We start from the raw sequence: 27197 nt of genomic DNA, 5'->3' as shown, positions 1-27197 counted from the left end.
GACAGTTTTATTTCTTCCTTTCCAATTTGGATGCCTTTTATTTATTTTTTCTTGTTTGATCACTGTGGCTAGATCTTCCAATAATATGTTGAATGAAATTAGTGAAAATGGAGACACTTTTCTTGTTCCTGATCTTAATGGGAAAGCTTTTAGTTTTTGTCCATTGAGTATGTAGTTGGCAGTACGTTTTTCATATATAGCTTTTATTATGTTGAGGTATGAACCCTCTATTCCCACTTTGCTGAGTGTTTTTGTCATAAATGGGTGCTGGGTCTTATCAAATGGTTTTTCAGCTTCTATTGATTTGATCATGTAATTTTTGTTTCATTTTTTATGTAGTGTATTATGTTTATTGATTTGCAAATATCGTACTATCCTTGCATCCCTGGGATCATTCCCACTTGATCATGGTGTATGATCTTTTTAATGTATTGCTGAACCCAGTTTGCCAATATGTTGTTGAGGATTTTAGCATCTATATTCATCAGAGATAGTGGCCTGTGGTTTTCTTTTTTTGTTGTGTGTTTATCTGCTTTTAGAATTAGGATAATATTGGCCTCATAAAAAGAGTGGTTTCTTCCCTCTTATTGATTTTTTTTTGAATAGTTTGAGAAGTATAGGAGTTAGCTATTCCCTAAATGTTTGGTAAAATTCTCCTGTTAAGCTGTCCTGTCCAGGGCTTTTGTATGGCAATTGTTTTTTTATTACTGCTCCAATGTCACTAGTTGTCATCGGTCCATTCAGGTTTTCTGCTTCTTCTCAATTCAGTTGTGGAAGATAATATGTTTCTAGAAGTTTGTTCATTTCACCCAGGTTGTTACATTTCTTGGCATATAGTCATTCATCGTAATTTCTTACAATCCTTTGTATTTCTGTGATATCAGTTGCAATATCTCCTCAGATTTTTTGTGCTGAGGTTGGTCTCTTGTAGCCAGTACATATGAAGGTCAAGTTTTCTCATGCATTCAGCTAAACTATGTCTTATAATTGGAGCATTTAATCCATTTACATTTAAGGTTATTACTGATAGGTACTTATTCATTGCCATTTTCCCCTTTGTATCTGCATTCCTCTCTCTCTCTTTTTCTTCCTCCTCTTAAATCAGTCCTTTTAGCACATCTTACAATGTTGGTTTGGTGCAGATGTATTCTTTTAGACTTCTTTTGTCTGGGGGTACTACTTATTTCACCTTCCTTTTAAAGTAAGAGCCTTGCTGGGTAGAGTAGTCTTGGCAAATGGTTGCAGGCCTTTGCTTTTCATTACTTGGAATACTTCTTGCCATTCCTTTCTGGCTTGTAGTGTTTCTGTTGAAAAATCAGCTGATAGCCTTATTGGATCATTCTTGTAGGTTACTGGCTGTTTCTTTCTTACTGCCTTTAACATTCTCTCTTTGTCTGTAAATTTTGCCATTTTAAATATGTGTTTTGGAGTAGACCTCTTTGGGTTCATCTTGATAGGGATCCTCTGTGCTTCTTGGACTTGCATAATTTTTTTCCTCATTAAGTTAGGGAAAATTTCTGTCATTACTTTTTCAAACAGGGTTTCTACTACTTGCTTCTCTTCTTCTGCTGCTATCCCTATGATATTGATATTATTATGCTTCATATTGTCCTGCAACTCTCTTAAAACATCTTCATTCTTTTTGAGTTGTTTTTTTCTTTTGTTGCTCTGGGAATATTTTCTGCCTTGTCCTCCAGCTCACTGATTTTATCCACTGCTTCATGTAGCTTGCATTTAATTCCTTCTACTGTATTCTTCATTTCAGATATTGTATTCTTCATTTCATCCTGGCTATTACTGATAGTTTCTATTTTCTTTTTCATGCTGGTGTACTTTGCAATAAGTTCCTGATAGTTTCCATGGAGTTCTTTGTGGTTCTCACTGAACTCATCCTTACAACCATTATTTTGAACTCGGTGTCTGATTGCTTGCCACTATTTCATTTAGCACTCTTTCTAAGGATTCCTCCTTTCCTTTTAATTGGAGGTTGTTTCTTTGTCTCCCCATTTTAGGTGACTTTTCTTTGTGCCTCTTTCTTAGATTGATCTGCTTTGATTCCCTGTCTTTGTGGTATGAACTGTGGTGGGAAACATCTGGAATTTAGTGGTGCAGTCTCCTTGTTTTCCCAAACTTGATGTACTTGGGTACCCTTTTTGTCCTCATGTGGGCTCTCTGCTTATAATTGGATTTTGGCTGTTGTTGGATCATTCTTTGGTGGGTCTTTCCCTCTGGCTGGCTGACTGAGGGTTACTCCTCCCACCATGTCTTGTATACTGTTGTACAGGTGCACTATCTTCTCTTCCTGGACCTGTCCCTGGTGATGTCAGACTGTCCCAGTGTGGCACTAGGCAGCCTGTTCAAGACCACCAGTGATCCACAGTCCAAATGTCTCCTTCAGTTGTTAATCTAGTTAACCTATAATCTGCAGTCAAGCTTCAGCACCACGGGGTGGGGCAGAGTAATTCTTGTGGGCAGGGCTATTACTTCTCCTTGGGCTGATACCACTTGGAGGTAACTGTTATGCCTGAGCAAGATGGCTTTGCAGTATAGGGAATGACTCAGCACAGGGATCCTGGTGGCTGCTACCTCAGTTCTTTCCCCAAAGTCAATGTCATCATACTCTCCTCAGATCTTTCTAGTTCACTCTGCAACCCCTATTGCTGGAACCTAGGGAAAGTGGCTTCAGACAAAATTGTGTGCATTAGCCCTTTAAGAGTCTTTGTGTGTGTACAACCATCTCTCCCTGGCAGACAGAAATGCCACTGCTTTTCACAGCTGGATGTGCTGTATGTTGGGGAGCCGAGCTTGGGTTTCAGGCATCATGCTTCTCAGGGGGAACCCCCCAGCTGCTGAAATTTCCCTTTGGCACTTTAGCTGCTACCCATGGGAGTCCAGTCAGCCCTCTTGTATCTACTCTATACTCCATACTAGTCACATTGTGGTGAAGTTGTTTCTTCTGTTTGTCTTGAGTTATAAGGCTTCTTTACAGTTATTGTTCAATTGATTTTTATGGATGATTTCTTGACAATCTTGTTGTAATTCCAAATTCGTCCTGGGAGGAGGTTAGGGTAGTCTCCACTTGCTCCTCCAACATCTTAGATCCTCTTCTTCTAGTGTGCTATTTATTAACCTGAGTAGTAGTTATGTTACAGAAGAATGAGTGTCCAGAAGGGAAATAAAGGCAGAGCCCTCACCTTTGTCATCTAACAAAGAACTTAATATTGTAGGCTAAATGTAAAGGCTCACCTGTTGACCCAGTAACTTGGAGCTTGGTCTGATAAGGCTGCCAGGCATTCTGAGAAACACAAGCAAAAACTATGATAGTGCAGGTGCTGGTTGGGGGAGCCCTTGAAAGTCTGCAAGTATCATCTCTACTAGCTGGGAAAAGGAAAACTTTGAGACTGTATATTTATTCTAAGGCCTGAAATGGAGAAAGTGAGGGGGAACATAGTGCCCAGAGGGAAAAAACACATAAAAAACTTTGGTTAACTGCCCGCCTCCTGTCACGTATGCAAAATGAACAAACAGAGCCTGGAGGAAGATAAGTATTTGGGCTAACTGACCCTCACACATACCCACTTTTGGGTAGTCACATCACCCTGATAGAGGTGAGGAGAAGCTGGCACCACATTTGACTGTCAATCAAAATGTAACTTCTTTACCCCCATCCCACCATCTATATAAGTCCTCAGAAAAAATGATGCACTGTTTTGGGTCTTGGCCCTCTTGGCTCATTTTGTTACATTGGAGGCCCCTGGCCAGGGGGCTCCTGGCCACCTGGTTTCTGGCCACCTGGCCACTGGTCACCTGGCCTCTGGCCGTCCTGTTTTTGCCACCTCTTCTCTAGCCACCCTTGCTTTTGCTTTCCCATTATAATTTAGCATTGATCGACTTTGTTTGCATGCTAGTATGTTCAATGATCTGTAATTCTTCACTGTGTTGGTGAAAAGAACTGATTTTCTGGGAGTTTCTGCTATAGTGTTTGATGCCATGAATGAGATTTTGCCCTTGTCTCCAGCAATTTGGAATACAGTGAACACAGTCTCTCACCTCTGGGGTAAAGGAAATGCTATGCTATGGGGGTGGGACATTCAAATGTGCTAGGCCTGTGTTTAGAGGTAGAAACAATGGAATCTGGAATGAGTGCTTGGATTACACTCAGGCTCTGAGGGCAAAGGAGGCACTTTCTCCCTCCAGCCTGAGTCCTCAAGCATACCTTCATGAGTAGGGGCCTTGTGGAGGTGTCTAAGGTTGATCTCTAAGATGTACAGGGGCCTCATAGGGTACTTTCTTCACCCACTTATCCTTAGCTTTCTCTGCCTCTAAACCTGACCAGAAGAAATCTCATTTTAGAACATTGGCCTATCTTAAGCTTGCAACATCTCTCTTCCCCATGTATCTTCTTCCATCTCTCTCTCCCGCAAGTGAATTTACAGCATCTCTTTCTCCCCCAGGTGGTTTATTAGTACATCTCTCTTCTCCAGCACTTCAATTTACATCCAAATACTCCTTTCCAGGATATGCAGGGTAGGGGCAATGTTATATTTACCAGGCAAAAGTCTTGCTTTCTCCCTCTTGCTAAATTGCAGTACCCTGCAGGCAGGGGTCAAACATATAAATGCCACGAGAGCACTTCCTGCAACAAAGACACCTGTGAGAGGATGAGCTACTATGTGGACCAGCACAGAATGCTAGGTTTCCTGCCAGCCACAAGCAGGGGTTCATGCAATGAGAGGAACACTCAAAGCAATCACAATCCCATCCTTGCAGTGCATTCTCCACTTGGGTTTAGTTCTTGAGAGGAGAAAGCAAGATTTTATCTCTCAGTGGGATGTGCTGTTCTTTTCCAGGTTCTTTTCTCGTAAGTATAACTTTCTTTTTTTTAAAATATATTTTATTTATTTATTTTCAGAGAGAGGGGAAGGGAAGGAGAGAGGGAGAGAAATATCAATGTGTGGTTGCCTCTCATGTGTCCCCCATTGGGATCTGGCCTGCAACCCAGGCATGTGCCCTGACTGGGAATTGAACCGTGATCCTCTGCTTCACAGGCCCGCGCTCAATCCACTGAGCTACACCAGCCAGGGCTCGTAAGTATAACTTTCTTTGCTCAAATTTGCTTCATTCATAAATGTCCCCTCTTCATTTCATAATATACTGCTTAGGTCACATGTTTGGTAACCTAATTAGACTTAAGTTTTAGGGGACTTTTCATGCTTACTTTAAAATGTTGGGTATGTATATTGCAGGAGGTTCAGGTAAGTCATAGATGGTCTGTGCAAGTTGAAGAAGAATTATGTAGGTCAAATGAAGGAAGAAGAAGAAATTAAGGAAGTGAAGGAAAGGGAAGGAGAAAGAATGAATAAAGGAGGGGAAGGAAGGAGAAGGTAAGAAGGAATAAAGGAAAGAAATGACATGCCACATCTATGTGTAGCATGAAAGGAAGGATATTAGAAGTAGAAAAGAGTAAGGAGAGATAAGCATACAAGTCTTTGAAACACTGTAAAATTTTAGACTTAGGACCTACCAGATCCTGAGAACAATAGGGTAATTCAAAGGAAGCAAGCTAATCAGCCTTAAGTTTTAGGGAACTTATGCTTATTTTAGAATTTTGTTTCTTAAAGAAGGAAAATGGGCATAAGTCTTTGAAACACTGCAAATTACTGAAACTCATTACAGCTTGCAGAAACAGCAAGGTGCCTGCCTTTCCCATGCAGAGGGAAAAAGTACAGTTTAAAACTCAAGCCGTTTTTCAGACACCCTTGGGGCCTGAGCGTGATAGCTCAGCTGTTTTTTTCCAGATTCCTGAGCAGAGTGTGGGAGAGCACTCTAATGATAGGACAACTTCCCAGCTCCCTCCCAGGGAATAGTTGCCACTGATTAACTCTTTAACTCCCTGCTAAGATTTTTGCTTCCAGAAAGATGAACTACCAAGACTCTTTCTCAACCCCCTAGAAAAGGAGCCAGGCAGTCTTGCCATTGCCCATACTCCTTTGCCAGGCTGTGTAGCCTCACCCCAGGTAAAATGGACAGTTAGAGACAAAGAAATTAATTTCTCAGCCTGATATACTTTCATTTACAATTTTTGGTATAATCACTGATTTATGACCTAGTTTGGATTACAGATTGTTCTCTCCCACTGCTACACTGTAGATAAAAACAACACAAAGAGGATCTACTAGGACTTATGCCAATAAATTAGCTAGTCAGCCTACTTAACAGCACACATCAACCAGGGGAAATTACAATCCCAGATCGGGACACTAACTAACTCTATTGAATTAGGAGAAGTGGGGAAGACTAAAACCCTACCTTTTCAGGGGCAATTAACTGAGGCTTTATAAAAGTACGAAAATCAACCCCTGATTGTACTAAGGGTTGGACACTTCTAGAAATACATTCACCCACTGAGCAACTGATAGAAACAGCCATCAGTATTTTTAACACTAGTCAGGGCAAAGGAAGAGCAAAAGCCACCACAGAATAGAAACAAAGGCTCACTTGTCAGTTACAACTTTCTAACAGATAACATCTGTGTTGGGGTACTCCTTCCATTGGCCTGAAGGAATACAGAGACAAACATTCAAGAAGGATCCGTCCAGAATGGAGATGGCTGTTCTGGAGAAGGCAGGGTCTTATGTTCTGGAGCGCTGCCGAGTCCCTCAGGCTGCAACCTTAGACATGAGAGATCTGAGCTCTTTAGCCTCCTAGTGTTTCCCAGTCCCAGATGTCCCTACATCTGTCCAAAATGGAGACGTCTGTTCTGGACAAGGCAGGATCTCTGGTCCCAGGACCACGAGGTCTTCAAGTTATGACCCTAGATGTAAGCTCATTAGCTTTCTGGTGTTTCTTCTTTCCAGATGGGAAATTAGGAGTCCTTTCCAGACAGAATTCCATTGGGCTGTATTCTTTCCAACTGGTGACAGTTTGACCCCAAAACTCTAAAGAAGGAAAGATTAATTTTTTTTTGCAACACTGCTTGGCCTCAATATCAGTTTAGCTGAAGGGGAATCTTGGCTAATATGTATGAGTTTAAATCACAATACCATATTTCAACTTAATAACTTTTACACACACCTAGGTAGGTAGTCAGAACTCCCATACATACAGGAATTTTTCTGTCTAAAGGGCAGAGGAGACCTCTACTACAAATTTAAGCTATATTCTACCACAATGTCCTCTAATAGCCATTCCATAGGCACTCTCCCATCCACATTCCCACCTTACAACTGGAAGAGGGAGGCCATGGCTCAGGAGAAGGAATGGAAGGAGGCTAGGCACACCCAAGTTCTAGCTTCACTTAAGGGACATTCACAATCACATCCTACGGGCACTGCACAGCCTGCTCCAAATAATGCTGAGTGTCATGTGTGCTGGGAGCTAGGGCATTGGGCCAAGGAGTGTCATGATCAAAATAAGCCTCCTTGAACGCTCTGCTTTAAATGCAAGGCTGTAGGCCACTGGGCAGCCCTCTGTCCCTGGGTCAGTAAGGCCCCTGGGCCTGAGGTTGTAGTTGCCTTACAAATGGGAATTCAAGATTGAGGCTGCCCACCCCAGTGAGCCCCACCTCAGTAGGTCATCATTACTGCTTTGGAGCCCAGGTTACGCATGGATGTGACAGGTAGGACAATAAGTTTTTATTAGACACAGGGACCACCTACTTTATCTTTACATCCTTTTCCAGACCCTTTTCCTCCCAAACTTAATTCTGAAAATAAATTTTCAAATCATAACTTTAAACATGACAAGGATTTATAGGACTATAAGGAATAACTGAATTGGTGCTTCATCGAGTGCCCCATGTCCTGGCACTGGAAGCCTCATAATGGGTCCATAAGCTGTACTGACAGGAACCGTAAGGCTTAATAGGAACCTCAAGGACTTGAGAGAAGCAGGTGCTATAGGTGAGGCCAGATGGCAAGTGTGTGGCTTGGCTTCTGTACCCTGAAGGGTTGGCTAAAGAGTTAATCTAAAGGTTCCTTGTGTGAGTTTCAGCATAGCAGGCTTAAAGATCAAGTGCTGCTCTCGTTGTGTTTATGCAAACAAATAAGCAAAATTAATACTAGACTTTATTCAGTCTTTTTAATGACAATAGGGGTGATCTCAGGGAGAAAAATCATGATTCAAGGACATTAGACTAGTGCAGCTCTCTTCAAAGTTTGTTTTCATTTAGAAGTTAAAACTGGGTTTATAATATCATCAAAGATACTGAATTTATAACCAAGAAGGATATGCCAAATTGCCACTGTTAAATGTCATTCTAGGAAAGGCCTTGCAATTGGATGCCTTCCCAAAAGACAGTCTCACACACTCAGAGACTGATTTGTGGGTTGTTGTGTAAATTAAACATTCTGCACAAGTTTGCTCATTGTAGGCTTGGCTATCCACCTGATGAGACCCTGCACTCAGGGGACTGAGTCTTATTAAAGATCTGGAAGACTCAAGGCCTTGAATAGCAGCTGGCCGAACAATGGATTGCTCCCTGTGATATCCAATTGACAACATATCCTTCCCTAAAGCTAGTGGGAATAAACATGGGTAACAATTAACCTGGACTGTTCCCCCTCAGGAATTTAGGAACAGCCCTCATTTATTTGGACAAGCAATGGTAGAGGACTTGGGGGAGCATTGTTTTAGGGAGTAGCCTAATAACCCAATATATAAAATACCTACTTGTCTGTTCCCCCACAGAGGAACTGGGCCATGAATGTATGGTACAGGTCTTGAACTGTTTTCCACCATTAATGTAGGACAAACACAGAAAGCATTACAGGAGTGTAGCAAAAATCATAAGCCTACCAACACAAACAAGCCAAATCAGGGGACATGATCTATTTAAAATCTAGAAGGGTTTACTTCAGGTCTTACTCAACACTCCAACTGCAATAAAGCTTACAGGGATAGCCAGTTGGGTCTTTCTATCTCAAATAAACCCTGTTTCTTATAAGCCCCCACAGGAACCACAGCCTGAGATGTACGCTTGTGAATCCATCAAGAACCTCAACTCTTTTACAATAAAACAAAAACCTCTTACAGATAAAGAACACAACAACTAGGCCTTAATGTAATTGTCTTTACACTCTTTCTACCAACCTGTCAATATGCTCAGCCTCCTCCCCAGAAAGGGAATTTTCTATTTCTGTTGGATTTAACCCTTTTCAAATAATGTCTCAGATCCCCCTCTGACAAACATCACTGGTGGAATTTTCCTCACCACAATACCCTATATCTCTGGAGGAATTTCTAACTCAGGGGATAAAACAAACTTCATACATACCCACTGTCCAAAGTCAGACTTTGGACAAAAACTTACCAAAAACATCTTACTGCCAAGGCTGGCTGTCCAATCAAGTTAATGAATTCCTCCCACAAGAAAGAGAGTACTGTAACACTCTGTACCACAGCTCTTAAGTTGCCATACATTTTGGGATGAAGAGGGGCTCTATTTTTATTGGCACAAGTCTCCACAATCCCATAATAAGCCCTCAGGTCATAGCCTTATTGGCAGCACAAGGATTACAATGGTGGGGTACTAAATATCCAAGGACACAACTAGTCAATGGCAAATATGTCTTTGTAGAAATCCAGCCAGTGAAACTGGCAGACAATGCTTTGATGGCAGAAATAACCCCTTTGACATGACTCTGTTGGATTTTCAGGTCCCAGGCATACTGGACCTTCCTCTGCAGTGGAGGGGAATCTGCTCCCTCAGGTATGTTCTTCTTGGTGTTTCCATAGTGTGAAAGAATGCCTCCTTCACATTCTTGTTATGAGGAAAAGGACATCTTTTCAAAAGAGCTGGTCTCCTAATTCCTGTAATATCACTTATTGGGATCCTCTCTGCCATGAGAACAGCTGTAGGGGATGCTTCATTAGGAATTCACCACTGCTTATCACAGGAAACGGCTGAGTCCTTAACTAAAACAGGAAATGCTCAGACACTGCAAAAGCAGCTGGATTCATTAGTTGGAGTTGCCCTCCAAAATCAAAGGGCATTAGACCTCCTCACAGCCTTGGTAGGAGGAACAGGTTTATTCCTCAAGAAGAGTGTTGCTTCTATGGTAACAAGTCAGGACAAGTCCAGCAAAACATCCAAAACATCCGAAACATCCTTGAATCTGTATCTAGGATCAAAACTTCAAACTCTTTTTGGGACTCAAATTCATGGCTTATGTTTTTACTTCTTCCCTTTGCTGCACTGTTCCTAATTATACTACTAATATTACTATCTGGATCCATAATGATCAACTTACTAACTAAATTTATCTCTTCTAGAAAACAGGCTATAAAGCTACAGTTGATTGTCATGAACTGTTAACTTCTGTGATCCCAGGCTCTGGATAGCTATCATGGGTTGATGGAAGGACACATCTCCACCTCCTTGGACTGATAATTAGCAAGCAGATGGAACCCAAAGAACGTTTAACGCCCCTTTTTACAGCAGGAAACAGCCAGAGTGTTCATTGCCCCAAAGCCCCAAACATTTGAGTTTCAAATGCTTGAGAGGGGAATGTTAGGTAGGATAGACAGTAAATCAAGGTAGGGAAGAGGAGGGAGATTCATCTTGCCTGTTGACCCAGTAGTCCTGAGCCCAGAATCCCCAAAGATTTGAGTCTCTATTACATGGGGGGGGGGTGTTGTAGTAGAATGTATGTCCAGAGGAGAAGTAAAGGCAGGGCCTTTACCATTGCAATGTAACAAATAACCTAATACAGAAGGCTAAAAGCAAAGGCTCACCTGTTGACCCAGTAGTTCTGAGCCTTGTTCCATAAGGTTACTACACATTCTGAACAACACAAGCAAAACTATGATTGTGAAAGGGGGAAACCCTTGCAAATCTGTGTGTTTCATCTCTACTAGCTGGGAAAATGAAAACCTTGAGACAGAGCATGCATCCCAAGGCTTAGAAGGGAAGAGGGGAGTGGGACAATGGCCCAGAAGAAAAACAAAACAAAACATAAAAAAAACTTTGGTTGACGTCTTGCCCCCTATTACATATGCAAAATGAACAAATAGAGTCTGGATCAAGGTAAAGATTCAGGCTAACCGATCCTTACACATACTCATGTTTAGGTAATCACATTGCCCAGTGTGGGGGAGATTGTCCCTCCTTTTCTGGTGCTACCTTTACCTGTCAATCAAAATGTAACTTCCTCACTCCCATCCCATCAGCTATATAAGTCCTGAAAACAAAGGACTCTCCTTATTGGCTCTTTTCCCTCTTGGCTCTTTTTGCAACATGGGGAGTACCTGGCCACCTGGGAGGCTGCTCACCTGGCCTCTAGCCATCCTACTTTTGCCACTTCTGCTCTTGCCACCCTTGCTTTTGCTTTCCCTTTAGAACTTAGCATTAATAAGCTTTGCTTTCATGCCAATAAGCTCACTGATCTGCAATTCTTTACTGCACTGAAGAGAAGAACCAATTTTTCTGGGAGTTTCTCTCATAACAGTTATACAGGTGTAGGGGGCCAGAAATAATCTCCCCAGAATGTGTCACCTTGGCATCCACATTATTTTAAGCTGAAAATAAAGCCAAAAAAAAAAAATCTTTCCCTTACCTAAGGAAATTCAGATAGAAAAACCTGTTTGGGGAAAGGAACCTTAGCATAATCACCTTAGCACATATGAACTAAGTGTGTCAGACGGGAGGATCCAAGCTGTCTGTGAGATCTGTCTGTGAGATGCCCCTCTGGGTCCCATTGTTCTGGGTGGCTCAGCAAGAAACTGTTTACCACAGGTTTGCTTTTTCTCATTGACCTGTGAATTGTCCTTAGTTCAGAATGACATGTCTATAGTACCTCATCTTGCCTCACTGTCTTTAGAATTTTCATTTTTATGTGAATTCCTGGTATTAAAACTTGATTTTCTCCTCTTAGTTAATCTGCTGTATTTATGTCATTTAAATAGACCAACTAGAAAAACTAAGGGGATAAGAGGAAAGTTTCCCTGTCCTCCACATAGGTGTTCACTTATGTAATAATTCATTAAACTATACAATATTTTGTGTACTTTTTGATAAGTCTCTTATATTTAATTTAAGAAATTAAGCCAATTTGTTAATATAGCAAATGTGCAAATTTAAGCTTGTAATTATAAGATCCTTTCAGAGCCTGTTCCTTAATTTTAACATGCAGAAATTAGTCCTTAAAAATCTGTTTTTATAGAATTGGTCAGGAATATTCATTTGGCTAAATCATTTTTGTATAAACAAGTATTATAGTTTTCTGCCAAGAAAATGTACTCTAAAAGTTGGAAAGAAAGTTAAGGATTCTTATATTTCCCTGTGGATTGAATTTGGGTCAGTAGAAAGGGGAGGCAGGAAGGAAAGAGGAACCTGGAATGCAAGAGAGGGAGGATGAGTTTGAAAAGTAAACTTGTGATTAATAAACTATTTTATCCCACTTGACAAATTACAAAAAAAAGTGAATTTGATGTATTTTTCTGATGACAGTTATGAGGTATGTTTTCTTCCTCCAAGATCTGTGAGTAAACCTTAGTTTCTTTTCTGACCAACTTTTAGATCTTCTTAAATATCCTAATATCTATCTCCAAGCCTGTAAAATCAGAATAGTAGCACCTAGGTTGCATGCAAAATTATTTGACAAACATAAGCTCTCCAAAAATGTTATCTGATTGCTACTATTTAAAAAGAGGGTGAGAAGACTTTGAGTGCTGGCTGAGGTGAAATAAGCCTGAAGTGAAGCAATCCTGACTCTCCATCTGATTGCAATTAAAAACTATGGACAAAATACAAAAAAAGCAAAGATGAGAGATAATAACAGGCAGATTAGGAAGGGAATTCAAAATCTGAAGAAAGACCAGGGGTGATAAGTTTTCTATTGTGTTTATTTTTTCCTTTACCTGCAGGCTTTGATCAGTAGACAAAGTCACACTGGGGAACAGTGCAGTGGGTGCAGTCAGTCAAAACTTCAAGAGGTGTCTAAGGCTTCAAGAGAAAACCCATATTCCTGGATGAAGAAGCCTCTATTCAGCAATGTGGAAAGCATTGCTCTGACTTCTTTTTTCTCTCTATTCTCTTGCTGCTTCTCCCAAGCGCAGGCCCATTAACACTGAAGTGTGAACCTGTGCAGGTGGCTACAACTGTAAGCGAACACCATTTTTCTAGCCAGAGCGACAGAGTTAAAGGGCCCCTGGGATTTGCAATGGAATCACCACCTGTAGAAAGAAAGACAAAACTTGTGGCCTAAACTTAACTCAGTCAATTGCTTGCTAAAACAAAAGCAAATAAAATTTCTCTAAAGCAATTTAACAGGCCCTAGAGTCACATAACATAAAAATAAAAACACCCATGATAGAATTTACAAAAATAGGTAAGCAAAAAGGAATATCTGACCAATTCTTAAGAAAACAAAACAAAACATTGAATTATGCCCATCCTCAATATGTTGAAATTACTAGACAATAATTTTAAAGCAGTTAATAGAATGATCCTCTATGTGGTAAACACCTTTGAAATTAACAGAAGTTCTTAGCAGAAAATATAAGCTATCAAAATATATGTACCGTAATATATGTATATTATGGTATACATATAGGTGTTCACATATATATGTATATTATGGTACATATACACAATGGAATTCTATCCAGCAGAAAGAAAGAAGGAGCTCCTACCCTTTGCAACAGTATCGATGGAACTGTAAAGCATTATGCTAAGTGAAATAAGCCAGATGTTGAAAGACAAATACCATATGATCTCACCTTTAACAGGAAGCTAAACAACAAAACAAACAAGCAAGCAAAATAAAAGCAAGACACTGAAATAGAGAACAGGGGAAGAGCGACCAGAGGGGAGAGGGCAGGGAATTTCAGGGGAAAAGGGGGAAGCATTTACAGAAACTATTATAAAGGACACATGGACAACAACTAAGGGGTGGAAATGGGAGGGAGGTAGGGAGCACTGGTGGGGTGGGCTGGGATGGGAGTAAAAGACAGAAAACTACTTGAAAAATAATTAAATAAAAAAGAAAATATAAACTATAAAAAATACCCAACTGGAAATTTTGGAACTGAATGGTACACTATCTTAAATAAAAATACTAGATAGATAAATTCATTATCAAAATGGAGTTGATAGCGAAAATCGTCAGTTATAGAACATAGATCAAAGGAACCTGTCTAATTTGAAGATCAGAAATAAAAAACATTAAAAAATAAACAGATTTTTTAAATAATAAGAAATATTCTTTCTTTTTTCCCAAGATTGCTTTATCCAGCAAAGCTTTCATTTATTTTATTTTAATTTTAATTTTTATTTAATTCTTGTTCAAGTACAGTTTTCTGTCTTATACTCCCAGCCCTGCCCCCCACCCAGTGCTCCCCACCTCCCTCCCATTTCCGCCCCCCACCTTAGTTATTGTCCATGTGTCCTTTATACTTGTTCATGTGAGTCCATCCCCTTTTCCCCTATGATTCTCTCCCCTCTCCCCTTTGGACCCTGTCAGCCTGTTCCGTACTTGAGTGTCATTGGTCATATTTTGCTTGCTTGCTTGTTTTGTTGTTTAGAATCCTGTTAAAGCTGATATCATATGATATTTGTCTTTCACCGCCTGGCTTATTTCACTCAGCATGATGCTTTCCAGTTCCATCCATGATGTTGCAAAAGGTAGGAGTTCCTTCTTCCTTTCTGCAGCATAGAATTTCATTGTGTAAATGTACCACAGCTTTTTGATCCAGTCATTTACTGATGGGCACCTAGGTTGCTTCCAACTCTTGGCTATCATAAATTGTGCTGCTATGAACATCGGGGTGCATAGGTTCTTTTGGATTGGTGTTTCAGGGTTCTTAGGATATGCTCCTAAAAGTGGAATTGCTGGGTCAAAAGGCACGTTCATTTTTAGTTTTCTTAGAAAATTCCATACTGTTTTCCATAGTGGTTGTACCAGTCTGCAATCCCACCAACAGTGAACTAGGGTCCCCTTTTCCCCACAACCTCTCCAGCACATGTTGTTTCTTTCTTTGTTTATGATAGCCATTCTGACTGGTGTAAAGTGGTATCTCATTGTGGTTTTAATTTGCATCTCTCTGATAGCAAGTGATATTGAGCATCTTTTCATGTGTCTCTGGATCCTCTGTATGTCCTCCTTGGAGAAATGTCTGTTCAAGTCCTTTGCCCGTTTTTCCACTGGGTTGCTCGTCTTCTTTGAGTGGAGTCGAGTGAGTTCTTTGTATATTTTGGAGATTAAACCCTTATCTGAGGTATCATTGGCAAATATGTTTTCCCAAGCTGTTGCTTCTCTTCTTATCTTGATACTGTTTTCCTTAGCCATGCAGAAGCTTTTAATTTTGATGAGATCCCATTTGTTTATTCTTTCCTTTATGTCCCTTGCTCTAGGGGAGGTATCAGTAAAAATCTTGCTGCGTGGAATATCTGAGATTTTCCTGCCAATGTTCTCGTCTAGGGCTTTAATGGTGTCATGACTTATATTTAAGTCTTTTATCCACCTTGAATTTATTTTGGTGTATGGTGTAAGTTGGTGCTCGAGTTTCATTTTTTTGCGTGTAGCTGTCCAGTTCTCCCAACACCATTTGTTGAAAAGGCTATCTTTATTCCATTTTATGTTATTGCCCCCTTTGTCAAATATTAATTGACTGTAGAGAGTTGGGTTTATTTCTGGGCTCTCTGTTCTATTCCATTGGTCTATGAACAATAAGAAATATTCTTTACATTTATGTAACTGAAGTCCCTGAAGGAGGTCGAAAAATATTGGTAGAAAAAATTATTTTAAGAAATATCTAAAAATCCCCCAAATTTAGTGAAAGATAAAAAATTAGAGGTTTTGCTCAATGAGTTGCAAAATAATAAACATTTTAAAATGGCCAAGACAAACCATAATCAAATGGTATAACCAATACTTAAAGGCCAGGATGATAGAAATAGAAGCATACAGAAGTAATGTTCTCACACTATGCATGGTGTTATACAGAACTAAGTATATGTTTTCCATAACTATGATATTTCAGCATTACTTAAGATTATGTAGGTGTAAGATATCTCAGCTTGATTCTATATGGGAACCAGAAATATGTAGTGAAAAATGAGGCAGAATTGACAAAATCTATTGGTGTGACAACTGCACAACTTTCTGGGAGGGAACTTACTATAAGGCAAAAAGAGAATGGCATAAAATAGACATTGTTACACATTGTAATGGAACTTTGGCCATTGGAGAGAAGAGCAATTCCATGTGCAGTGCAGTCTTGATTTCATTTGTCCTCTGTTCTAGTTCTCTTTAATTTTTTATGTAAATATTTAATGAACACTGTGATGAATGAAACAGATATAGTTACTTATTTAATGATGATTTTAGTCTTTTGGATTATGTCAGAGTCCTCTGCATCAATTATAATTAATAAAAGATGTAGTTGGGAATCTAAAGTCGGCTTTGAAATAGGTGGAAGCTACACTCACCTGCTCTTGATGCCATACTAGATTTGTAGCTACATTATAGAAGAATTAACCTGAATGACCAACTGAAGAATAGCAAAACAGTAGTACTGTATCCAAAGATTTATAGAAGTTATATAGAGACTGGTAAGAAGCATGAATATGTAGAGAGGGCCGGCCCCTGCACCCATGTACATAGGCTGAGAAACCAGAAAGATATCTCACTGCAAAAGTCTCCTTTGGGGAGCATGGAGTCTCAACCCTATGCCAGGACCCCCAACCCAGAACACCAGGGCTGAAAAGTGAAGGCTGCTTAGCATCTGGCAGTAAAAATCAGTGGAGACTCTGTCTGCCTGGAAGAGGAGGGAATCTGCTGGAAACCCAGGGACCTTACTTTTGCACACTCACCCAGGGCCCCACTACAGAGAAGGTGACTCGGGGCATAAAATAGTTATAAAGAGAAGACCTAAGTGGTATGGTCCTGAAGAGAGATCTGGAGGGTCAGCTACTGCGGCCCTAGTCCTGAATCAATATCCTACACTGCTCTCAAGTGCCATTTCCCAGGTTCCGGTACTCCTATTCTTACAGAACCAGCTAGGGAGTGCACTAACCTTGTCCTACAAATACTGGTGATACCACCCTGCTAAGATTGACTCTGTCAGAAAAGAATATTGGCTGCATACAACCTGGGTATTTGGTGGAATCCTTGGAGAAACTATAGGCAGACACTCAAATAGGCATTGAACTGAGAGGCTTTAGAAAAAGACCGGTCTTCTCTCCTACCTGCAGATTTGGCCAACACAACCCCCAATGGGAGACTATTTTGTACTATTTTCCCAAGTCTTGGTGGCCCCACCCTGCTGAGCTCAGCTAAGTGAGAGGAAGGGAACACTGTTTAGACGTAGGATCCTTGGAGACCTTGTCCCTCAGGGGCTATGATCTGGAACTTGAGCGGGCATAGCTATGCAGCAAAGGAAAAGTGTGAAGCTCATTCAGTGCCATCCCCAGTGGAAAATGGATCTGTCGTGATCTGTTTTGCTAAGTCCCAGTGTCCCCTCCACCCCCCCGCTGAGCTAACTTCTGCAATGGGGTAAGCTGGCAGCACCCAAACTTAAATATTGGTGCATTCCTCATAGGGGAGCTAGGATAGGAGACTCTAGCAGTCATTAAATGGTATGGCTCTGGAGTAAGGGCCACATTCTCCACATTGAGTGCCTGACCACACTGTTCCCAAGTAGGTGATCGACTATCCCTATACTCCCAACTCAGGTTTCCTGCTCTACCAAGATAATACTGTGTGGAAGGGGCAGTGGGATGTAGCCAGATTAGGCTCACTTTACAGTCTTTCTTTAAAAGGCTCTGGGGGAAGCCCAGGCAACTTCAGGGGGCAGCAGAGTAGCCAACAGGTAGATGCTGACCTCAGAGTGTCTTGGAACATTTATTGATCTGCCCTCAAATTAGAGCTCCAGGAAGTTGACTCTTGTACACAGCTGGGACTCTCCCATACACATCCAGATCTGGTAGACACAGCAACAGTCAGTGAATATCATGGTAGCTCCATGTAGGTAGTCCAAGGCCAGTTACATACAATGTCTGCTTGCGTCAGAACTCTGTGAAAGTGGGCCCAGAACCGACATAACCAGTGTTGGGTTTCAAACCTTACCAGAGCTCTAAACAATTAGCCACAAAAATGGCACACCTAAAGGGGGACTCCAGCAGTCGTCAGACACTGCTGGGAATAACTCCATCTTGCGGGGGCAGCCCCTGAAAAGCATCTCATACATGGTAAATGAGGTCTATTCTTATAGCCAGCCAATTTGAAGGTTAACTCCACCCACAAATGGGCCAATAGCATTTAAGACTCAACTACACTGATGGAGGACACATAACCCAGACAAGAAAGATTTCTGGAGGAACTACCTCAGGTAGTAGAAGATTGTGCCACTGAGACCCATAAGGCACTTACACGAGAGAGTCCTCATAACAAGCTTGGGAATAAACAAGATTTGTTAGGTAAATCTGCTATAAATCCCTAAGAATCACACAAAGACACACAAAAAGGGAGACAAAAATATTCCACAAACAAAAGAACAAGAGAAATCCCTAGAAAAAGAATTAAATGTAAATGAAGCAACCAAAATACCAGATGCAGAGTTTAAAACAATAGTTATAAGAATGTTCAAGTACCTTAGGGGAAGAATGGATGATCTCAATGAGAACTTAAACAAAGAGATAGTGAGCATTAAAAGGATATAGAAACCTTAGGAAAACAGTCAGAAACAGAGTACAATATCTGAAGTGAAGAATACACTAGAAGGAATCAAAAGCAGGCTAGATGAAACAGAGGATTGAATCAGTGATTCAGAGGACAAGACAATAGTAAACACAAGTAGAGCAACAAAAAGAATTTTTTTAAATGAGGAAAGTCTAAGACACCTCTGGGACAACATCAGGCATAATAACATCTGCATCTTAGGGGTACCAGAAGGAGAGAGTGAACAAGGAGTCGAGAACCTCTTTGAAGAAATAATGTTTGAAAACTTCCTTAAATTGATGAAGGAAAAAGTCACACAAGCTTAGGAAGCACAGGAAGTCCAAAAAGGATTAACCCAAAGAGGCCCACAACAAGACACATCATAGTTAAAATGACAAAGGTTAATGACAAAGAGAAAATCTTAAAAGCAGCAAGAGAAAAGCAATTAATTACTTACAAAGGAGGTCCCAGAAGGCTATGAGCTGAATTCTCAACAGAAACACTGTAGGCAAGAAGGGTCTGGCATGAAATTTTCAGTGAAAAAAGCAAGGTCCTATAACCAAGCCTATTCTATTTAGCAAGACCATCATTCAAAACAGAAGTTAATAAAATGTATTATAAGGGAATTGAATGCTTATCTACATTTTTTCTACTTGAGTGTTTCTATAGAAGGTGAAATAAAGAACATCTCAGACAAAAACATAAAAGCTAAGGTAGTTAATTACCACCAAACCAGTACTGCAAAAAGGCCTGCTTTAAGAAGAAGAATTAAAAAAGAAATATATAGAGATGATCATAGATATAAAGAATAAAATGGCAATACATAAGTACATATCAACAATAACCTTAAAAGTAAATAATTAAATGGCCCAAGCCCTGGCTGGTGTAGCTCAGTGGATTGAGCACAGGCCTGCGAACCAGAGGATCGCAGTTCGATTCCCAGTCAGGGCACATTCCTGGGTTGCAGGCTGGTTCCCTGCAGGCCAACTCCCAGCAGGGGATACACGAAAGGCAACCATACATTGATGTTTCTCTCCCTCTCTCCTTCCCCTCTAAAGATACATAAATAAATAAAAAATCAAAAAAAAAATTAAATGGCCCAATCAAAAGACATAGGGTAGCTGAATGGATAAGAAAACATGATCCACCCTGGCTGGTGTAGCTTAGTGGATTGAGCATGGGCCTGTGAAGCAAAGGGTCGCCAGTTCGATTCCCAGTCAGGGCACATGCCTGGGCTGCAGGCCAGGTCCCCAGTAGGGAACATATGAGAGGCAACCACACATTGATGTTTCTCTCCCACTCTTCCTCCTTCCCATCCCCTCTCTCTAAAAAATAAATAAATAACAAATATTTTTAAAGAAAGAGAAAAGAGAAAATATGATCCATATATATATACTGTCTAAAAGAGACAAAAGATACACAGAGACTTCAGAACAGAAGATACACAGAGACTAAAAATATGGATATGGAAAACAATATACCATGCAAGTAGAAATGAAAAAAAGCTGGGTAGCAGTACTTATATCAGAGAAAGCAGGCTTTAAAATGAAGGCCATAACCAGAGACAAAATAATGTTAAAAGGATTGCTCCAAAAACTGGATATAACCCTTGAAAACATATATGCATCTAACATGGGAGCACTTAAATGTATAAAGAATATCTTCCTGGAAATTCAAGAAGAGATTGACAGCAATGTAGTCTTAAGTAGGGATTTTAACATCCCATTGAAATAAATGGATAGATCTTCTTGATAAAGAAATCAACAAACAGAAACCTTAAAAGATACCCTGGACTGGATGTATTTAACTGGTATTTACAGAGCATTTCATCCCAAAGCAGTAGAATATACATTGTTTTCAAGTGCATATGGAACATTCCTAAGATAGACTATATGCTAAAGCACAAGATAAGCCTTATTAATTTAAAAAGATTGAAATCATATCAAACAAATTCTCTGACAAAAATGGTATGGAACTAGAAATCAATTACAATAAAAAAACTCAAAAGCATTTAAATACATGGAGGCAAATACATATTAAATAATTAATGGGTTACCAATGACATCAAGGAAGAAAGCAAAAGTTACCTGTAGAAATAAAAAAATGAACACAAAACAGATCAAGACCTTGAGACACATCAAAGGCAGTCCTGAGAGCATTATAGCATTATAGGCCTACCTCAAGATGCAAGAAAAATCTGAAATATATTATGTAACTTTGCACCTAAAAGAACTACAAAAAGAACAAAAAACAAAGACCAAAGTAAGAAGAAGGGAAAAATAATAAGGATTAGAGTACAAATTAATGACATAGAGACTAAAAAATGATTAAAAATGTCATTGAAAACAAGAGCTGGATTCTTTGAAAAGATAGAAATGATTCACATATATTTAACCAGTATCATCAAGAAAGAAAGAGAGAGGATACAAACAGATAAAATCAGAAATGAAAAAGAATAACTGATACCACAGGTATACAAAGCATTGTAGGAAACTATTATGAATAAGTATATGCCAAGAATTGAAAAAACTAGGTGAAATGGATAAATTCTTACAAATGTGCAATCGTCCAAAACTAAATCAGGTAGAATCAGAAAACCTGAATAGACCTGTTAACAGTAATTAAATCAAGCCAGTAATTAAAAAAACCCCAACAAACAAAAGTCTTGGACCAAATGTCTTCATAGGCAAATTTTACCAAACATTCAAAGAAGAACTAACATCTATACTTCTCTATTTCAAAAAATTCAAGAGGAGGGGAGACCCTGGAGTTCATTTTACAAGGCCAGCATTATCCTAATTCCCAAACCAGATAAAGACACTACAAAGAAATAAAATTGTGCCCTGGCTGGTGTAGCTCAGTGGATTGAGCTCGGGCTGCGAACCACACGATGGCAGTTCGAGTCCCAGTCAGGGCACATGCCTGGGTTGCAGGCCAGTTCCCGGCAGGGGACTCACGAGAGGCAACCATACATTGATATTTCTCTCCTTCTCTCCTTCTCTTCCTCTCTAAAAATAAATAAATAAAATATTTAAAAAAAAGAAATAAAATTGTAAGCTAATATCCCTAATGAACATAGATGGTAAAATGCTCAAGAAAATATTAGCAAACTGGATCCAGTAATACATATAAAATATCATACATTATTATCAAGTGGAATTTATTCTGGGGATGCAAGGTTGGTACAATATTTACAAATCAATAAATGTGATAAACTGCATAAATAAAGGGTAAAATCACATGATCATATCAATAGATGCAGGAAAATCCTTTGATAAAATATATCACTCATTAATGATAAAAGCTGTCATCAAAGTGGGAACAGCGGGATCATAATTCAACATAATAAAGGCCATATATTACAAACCCACAGCCAATACCATACTCAATGGGCAAAAACTAAAAAAGTTTTTCTTAAGAACAGGAACAAGACAGCAATGTCTGCTTTCACCACTCTTGTTCAAAATAGTACTTGAACTCTTAGCCATAGCCATCAGAAAACAAGAAGTAATAAAAGGCACCCCAATTGGAAAAAAAGGAATTAAATCTGTCACTATTTGCAGATAAAATGATACTGTATATTGAGAACCCTAAAAATTCTACCAAAATTTGATACAACTGATAAATTAGCATGGTAAAGTAGCAGGATAGAAAATTAATGGTTAGCTCTGACTGGTGTAGCTCAGTGGATTGAGTGCAGGCCTGTGAACCAAAGGGTCACTAATTCGATTCCCAGTCTGGTTACATGCCTGGGTTGCGGGCCAGGTCCCCACTTGGGGACACATGAGGGGCAACCACACATTCATGTTTCTCTTCCTCTCTTTCTCCTTCCCTACCCCTCTCTCTAAAGAAATAAATAAAATCTTTTTAAAAGATACATTTAAAAATAATGTTTAGAAATTGGTGGCATTTTTATACATCAATATGAACCAGAGAAAGAGAAATAAAGAAAATAATCCGATTTACTATTGCCATAAAAAAACAAGGTACCTACCTATGGCTAAATTTAACCAAGGAAGTAAAAGATCTATACTTGCAAAATTATAGTACACTGAAGAAAGAAGTTGAGGAAGGCAAAAATAAGTGGAAGCATATACCATTTTAATGATAGGAAGAATTAATATAATTAAATGATTACACTACTAAAAATAATCTATAGATTCAATACAATTGCTTTAAACATACCAATGTCATATCTCAAGAATCTGTAACAAATATTCCAAAAATTTATATAAAACAACCAAAGACCCTGAATAGCCTAGGCAATGTTCAAAAAAAAAAAAGTTGCATGTATCACGCTATCTGATATTAAATGATATTACAAAGTGATGGTAATCAAAACAGCCTAGTACTAGCATAAGAATGAGCATATAGATCAATGCTACAGAATAGAGAACACAGGAATAAACCTACACTTTTATGGTCAATTAATATTTGAGAAAAGAGGCAAAAACATGGGACAGGGTAGAGACAGTCTCTTCAATAAATGGTGTTGGTATAATTGGAAAGATACACTCAAAAAATGAAACTAGACCACCAACTTACATCATGCACAAGAATAAAGTGAAAATAGATTAAGGACTTAAATGTAAGTCACAAAACCATAAAAATCCTGAAAGAAAACATAGGCAGTGAAATCTTAGACATTCATTGTTGCAATATTTTTGCCAAAATACTTCCTTGGGCAAGGAATACAAAGGAAAATTTAAATAAATAGGAATACATCAAGCTAAAAAGTTCTTCCACAGCAAGAAAAGCCCATCAACAAAATAAAAAAGACCACCCACTGAGAGAACACATTCACTAATAACACATCTGATAAGGGGTTAATATCCAAAATATATAAAGAACTTATACAATTCAACACCAAGAAAACAAACAATGCAATTGAAAAATGAGCAAAGGATCTGAATAAACACTCATTGAAAGAGGACATACAGATGGCCAGTAGACATATGAAAACATGTTCACCTTCCCTGATCATCAAAAATATGCAAAATATAACCTCAATGAGATATTGCCTCACACCTGTCAGAATAGCTATCATTAAGAAATCAACAAACAAGTGTTGGTGAAGATGTGGAAAAAAGGGAACCCTTGTGTGCTGTTGGCATGGATATAGACTGGTGCAGCCACTGTGGCAGGCAATATGGAGTTTCCTCTAAAAATTAAAAATGAAACCACCTTATGACCCATCCATTCCACTTCTGTAAATATATAAAAAAACCCAACACAAACATTTGAAAGGATGTATGCACCCCTATGTTCATTGCAGCATTATTTATATAGCCAATATTTGGAAGCAACCCAAGTGCCCACCAATAGATGAGTGGATCAGAAAGCTATGATGCATTTATACAACACATACTGCTTGGCCATAAAAAAGAAGGAAATCTTACCTTTTGCAATGGTATGGATGAACCTGGAGAATATTATGCTAAGTGAAAAAAGCCAAAGAAAAACAAATACAATATGATCACTGTAATCTAATAAACAAAATAAAAAAAACAAAATACAAATAGGAACATAGATGCACAGAACAGACTAAGAGCTATCAGATGGGATGGAGGTTGAGAGGCTGGGTCAAAGAATGTGAAAGGATTAAGCAAAAAATATATTTATGCATATAACACATAGACACAGGCAAGAGTATGGTGATAGGGGGAAAGGGGGATGGGGAGGTGAAATAGGGCAAAATGTAGATTTTTTTAGGTTAATTTTTATTTTTATTTTTATTTTTTTTATATAAAGCTATTTGAGTTCTTTTTTTTTAGATTTTATTTATTTATGTATCTTTAGAGGGGAAGGAGAGAGGGAGAGAAACATCAATGTATGGTTGCCTTTTGTGCATCCCCTGCTGGGAGTTGGCCTGCAGGGAACCAGCCTGCAACCCAGGAATGTGCCCTGACTGGGAATCGAACTGCGATCCTCTGGTTCACAGGCCTGTGCTCAATTTTTTAGGTTAATTTTTAATCTATTTTATTTTTTATTTCATTTTAATTGTTGTTCAAGTACAGTTTTCTGCCTTTTACCCTCATCCAAGCCCACCCCCCAGCCCTCCCACTTCCCTCTTGTTTCCACTCCCTGCTTGTTATTGTCCATTAATGGGGATGTAAAGACATTTTGCTTGGGGTAATGTACACTTGAATCATGTATGGTTTTGTTAACCAATATCACTCCAATAAATACTGACATTTGAAAAGTTTAACTTGCAAATACTGTATGAAAAATACTTATGGTCACTCATGTGATATATTTGACGTTTTAATTCACTTTTCTTTTGCTTTACGCTCACCAAAGGACATACTTATTGATTTTAGACAGAGGGTAAAGGCGAGAGAGATGGAGGAACAGAAACATCTATGTGAGAGGGAAACATTGATTGGTTGCTTCTCCTATGTTCCCTGACTGGGGGACCGATCCTGCAACCTAGTCATGTGCCCTTACGGGAATCCAACCTATGGCCTTTCTATTTACAGGAGGTCACTCCAATCAACCAAGTCACACTTGCCAGGGCTCAATTCACATTCATTTCATTTAAACACACTCACCGTGGCCCACTAAAATGGTTTGGTGACCTACAAAAAAGTCTTATCTAGCAGTCTGAAAAGAAAACACTCTTTCAATGAGGGAAAAAGAGTTTAATCTCTTTGATTTTTCTTCCAAAGGCTATATCAATCAATTAATCAATCAGATATAGTTCATACCTTCATTAAATTTACCTTCTACTTCTAACAAAAGATCTATTTTCAGAACCTGGTGAGGCCTATGAAAACTCAAACTGCTTTTCAAAGTCTGTGAATATGTCTGATTTTTGCTTATATGAGATTTTAGAGCAGGTAACCAGATACAATCAATTCCAGATGCAAATCTAACTTACATTATATATGTTCAAAATAATTCTCTCGCATGATAGGAATATAAACATAATATTATCTGTTCCGTTATTTTCCCTTTCAAACATTAACTGAGTTTGTCTATATTAATTGGGCATACACATGTACTTATTTGGAGTGTTGTAATTTATATGTGTGCTCTCCTTACTTTCATTCTTTCTTCAGATATCTCAAAGGTTTTAGATGACAGATCATTGCGGAATGGATCTCTATGCCTTCACTAATGACATGAGGACATAGCTGGGTTTTCTATCAAGACGTGGGACTTGGCTTTCATAATAATATGAATAAAGAAACTATAGATTGGAGCCAATGCTCTAAGATAGCTCTCAGTTCTTTTTATCAAGTCCAGGCCCCAAGTACATTCTCTGGTTGTGATTTAAAGCAGTAGTTGTCAATTTTTTTTTTCACTGTGTTTCACAAGATGGATAAAGATTGCATACTCAACACATCTCCATAGACGGATTCCGATTTCAGTTATGGGCAATGAAATACATAAAATAGTCTGTCAGCCATGTACTATTCCTAATGTGTTTGATCTCTTTTTCTTCTTCTCAAGAAAGGGTAAGAAAATATATGCTGAAGAGGATAGCATAACTATAAGATTGAATAAACCATATAAGGTAAAAGGCTTATAGGCTTTGAATTTTAACTATGCCCAGTAACAAATTACTTGCAACACGCAACTATGGCATGATATAGAAGCTGAGAAATGCTAACCTGAACTATATGTCCTACACCCTCTGGCTCTTATAAGGAATGGCAGTGCAAAAACCTGGCATTCATTAACACCATACCTGAGAAATTCACACAACTCATGACACTAATTTATAGAATTTAAACCAAGCCAGCTATTAAAGAGATATTAACAACAGTTTAATTAAATTTGTGTCTATCAATATGTAGAAATTAAATTTATTTTTGTATTATCAATACAAAAATAAATGTGTGGCTGTGTTTTTAAGTTTTTTTTGCATAATTTGTTGTCTAAGTGTCCATTGTTTCTACAATACAATTAGATTATTAGCTTTGTATATATATAATGCATATTCACAAAAGTGCTTAAATCATACATATACAACTCAATTAATGATCAATATGTGGGTCCATTCATCCATCTACTAATACCATCCAGATTGAGAAATAGAACATTATTAGTGTCTTAATTCACCCATACACTCTCTCAATCATTATTTCTCTCCACTATAAGAATTGAAAATATCACTTCATTTATTTGAGTAAGATCTACACTATCTCAAATAAAGTTTCGTATTGTACTTTATAAACCACTAGTCAAAGTTGAAAAATCATTCACTATTGGATTTAGAGAACCCTAAGATACCCATTCTGCTGTTGTTTCTTAGAGAAAGAAAGTGAAATGAGGAATTCTTTCTATACCAACAAATTTGTCTGGACACCAAATTCCCAGACTTCTTACCTTCAAAACTTTACCTATCTTTGTTTAGAACAAAGTGCCAACCAAGTTTACATAATTGCTTGACGTTATTTTTTAGTTTGGGAAACACTCAAGGGGGAAAAATGTAGATAAGCATTCAATTCCCTTATAATACATTTTATTAACTTCTCTCAGAGAAGAATGAGACAGCACTAAATTGTTTAGGTAAAGATAATTTGGAAGTAT

This window comes from Sturnira hondurensis, unplaced genomic scaffold (assembly GCF_014824575.4).
Source record: "Sturnira hondurensis isolate 20B ecotype Veracruz unplaced genomic scaffold, ASM1482457v3 Scaffold0002633, whole genome shotgun sequence".
NCBI classification, from domain to species: domain Eukaryota; kingdom Metazoa; phylum Chordata; class Mammalia; order Chiroptera; family Phyllostomidae; genus Sturnira; species Sturnira hondurensis.
This window is presented reverse-complemented; position numbering follows the sequence as displayed.